The sequence below is a fragment of the Fukomys damarensis genome, unplaced genomic scaffold (assembly GCF_012274545.1).
Source record: "Fukomys damarensis isolate Sample0158 unplaced genomic scaffold, DMR_v1.0_HiC HiC_scaffold_39, whole genome shotgun sequence".
In the NCBI taxonomy this organism is placed as follows: Eukaryota; Metazoa; Chordata; class Mammalia; order Rodentia; family Bathyergidae; genus Fukomys; species Fukomys damarensis.
This window is the reverse complement of record NW_022900951.1, coordinates 127923986-127926890: the sequence shown is the minus strand read 5'-3', so window position 1 is coordinate 127926890 and position 2905 is coordinate 127923986. Positions and strand designations below refer to the sequence as shown.

Here is a 2905-nt window from a genome sequence, read left to right as displayed (position 1 = left end):
GACTATACACTTCTTGAGGCGAAGCAGGCGCGTAGGAAGGCCCGCCCCTTTTTGACCCACAGTGCACCTCGAGAGGTCCTCTGCGCCTGCGCAAATGGGCCGTTTTCGCTCCAACCTGGTCGTGCGGTTTAACGGCTCTTCAGTTGCCAGGCAACGGCGGGCCCTCAGGGATCCCGGAAAAGGGGCGGACTGGCCCCACATACACAGAACAGTGCGCATGCGACAGTGGAAAACATCGGGTCAGAACCAGCACCCCCCCCGTCCCGGGCACTGTGCCGGGCCATCTCCCATCGCCGACTTCTGGTGGCGCAGGAGGTGGCTCCTGGCACAGCTCGTCTGGCTGTCCTGACCCCTACACTCGAGCGGGCACGTGCACGTGCACATGCACGCACACACACCCTCGAGGTCCAGGCCGGGGGACACAGAGCGGAAGGGGATCCCAGCCCGTTCCCGTCCTCGGGGTTTGCCCGGGACACTTGCTCCTTCCGCCACATTGGCCTCTGCCATCGCACGGTGCCAGCCTGTGGAGCCGGGGCTGAGTGTGCCCAAGGGTTAGAGAGGGCTTGGGAACCCGGCCCGGCCCGCTGGCATTCCCTCCACCTCCCAATGGGCAGGGGTGCAGCCCGGATCTCCCAAAACTACCGGGGAGGCCTGCCTGCCGGGCCACCTCCCCGTTGTGGGCCTCTGCTGGCAGTGTCTTCAGGTGCACAGGGGAGCTGGGTCCCTGTCTGAGACCAGCTAAGGGCCCCTGAGTCTAGCGTCTCGCCGCCCTGGACGGAGAAGCCTCCTGGGGGACAACAAGCCGACCCAAGCTGGAGCTGACGCTCAGCCTGGAGGGCTGGGGAGAGGTGAGCACCGGGCTTCTGCTCCTGAGCTGTCCTCCCCGCACGGCCAGTAGCTTCCCTGTCCGTGTCCCCGGGACGAAGCCCCCCGCAGGGTGTTGTGGAGGAGGCTACAGGGTCACTGACAGTGGCACGATGCGCAGCCCCTTCTGGGCCCTTCCTTGGTGCCTGCCTGCGGGCCGTGCAGGGGTGGGTGTGGGGCGGGACCAAGGCCTGTACCCGAGCAGCAGCAGAAGCCCGTCCTCCCACGGGCTGTGGCGAGCCAGGACACGGTGTCTGTCCCCTCCAAGGGTGTCCGGGGACACTGCTGTCTCTGAGCACCAAATGCCTGTAGTCAGGCTTGGGCTGGGCTCCGTCCTGGGCCTGGGCCCCGCCCCCTCGGCCAAACCTCCTTAGCGTTGACTGTCCGCCTGTGGTCAGCCAGAGACCCTATCCCAGGTTGAGCTGCCCTGGGGAGCCCCACCCCGGGCCCCCCGCGTTATCACCTTCCTGTCTCCCGCTCCCTGCCGTCCTCTCCGGCTCCTCTGAGGACCCTGACCCATCTGTCTCGCAATCCCGCACTCCAGTCCTCCTCCTTGGTCACCTGAGCTCCTGGCGGCGCCATCACATGTCCTGATTAAACGGGCGGAAGACAGCCTGGGTCCCTGTATGTCTCAGCTTTGTGGCAGGTGGGCGGACCTACCAGGCTCCTGTGACAGGGGTCGGGCGACTCCCCTGGGGTTTCGGGGGCTTGGGGGGGGGTTCGACGATCACAGCCAGCCCAGCAGCAATTCCTTGGGGTCCCGGCTGAAGGGGTCTGCAGAGTCTGCTCCTGTGTGCTCCCCAACGCCCCCACCCGACTGGGGCACCCAGGCCTCTGGCCCAGGAGTTGCTGCCCACTTCTGCCAGGTCCTGTAGGGGAAAGTTGTGCCCTGGGCCCATACCAAATGCTTCAGCGCGGAGAAGGTTCACAGTGGCTCTGAGTGTGGACAGTGATGGAAACGTTCAGCAGATTGATGGTGCTGCTCGCAGAACACTCATGGCTCTGGAAACACGATGCTGTACACCCCTGGAGCACGTAGGCTTTGGTCAGCTGTGCACGGGACGAATGACAGAAACCAAGGGAGAACAGGCAGAGGGCATAGCACGCAGCATCCTCAGCTGGGCGGGTTTCCATGACTCCCGGATTCCTTGAGTCCCTGCAGGCCCACCTTCCTGGGCGGCTGTGACCTCCATCGTGGTCACCTCCCCGTGCCCCCCTCCCACGGTGAAGCCTCGCAGGTGCGGTGGCAGGATGCAGTTCTAAATAGTGTGGCCGGAACAGCCCCGCCCAGGGTGACGCCTTCTGTGCCCAGGGAGATGCTGGGGAGGAGAGCTGCTGACAGGCAGAACCAGTGCAAAGGCCCCGAGGCAGGAGGGGCTGCTGGGTATCCCTCACCATCAGTGGAATATCTGTGCCTCCTACCCTCCACCTGCCCACTGCTTGGGGGCGCTTATGACTTCTGTGCCCTTTACATTCACCTGTTTGTTCAGTGTACTCCTCGTCTCGCCAGTCTGTGAATGTGACCCCAGTGTGATAACGCCGTTGTCCTCAAAGAGAAGAGCTAAAAAGTAGATGTTGCCGTGGAAAAGAAACTCAAGGATGGAATCATTGCTCAGCTTTATTTTTGGCCGTGACACACATTTGATCACATGTCCGTCCACCAACAGGGAGAGAAAGCAAGCAGGCCACCTGCCCTGACTGGTGAACTAGCAGAGGCAGACAATTTTAAGGTCTACGAACATGGCAATTAATCCAGGAACCTAGGACCTAGGGAAGGATGCGCTGTCTGGCCTGGGAAACTCGGATTCAGTCTCCTCTTCCCAGTAAGATGGGAAGGGATACAGAGGCCCCTAGAAGTTTATGGTGTGGAAGAAAAGGGAAAGGTCCTTAAGGAAGGAGTCCAAGACTGTGTAGAGGTGGCCAGGGTCCTGAGCAATCCACCTCCTAAGAGTGAGAGAAAACAAAAATTGAGTAACAGTAGGGAATTGTCCCCAAACACCTTGTTTAGAACTAGCATTGGGGAGCCTCCCTGGGTCCCTTC

The 2905-nt window shown here is 61.8% G+C and overlaps 1 protein-coding gene across 1 annotated transcript in view; it reads right to left on the bottom strand.

Annotated features, from left to right (window-relative positions):
• The window catches only part of LOC117284778 (EKC/KEOPS complex subunit Lage3-like), a 42866-nt gene that overhangs the window by 39012 nt on the left and 949 nt on the right, over nucleotides 1–2905 (bottom strand). The window lies entirely within an intron of this gene.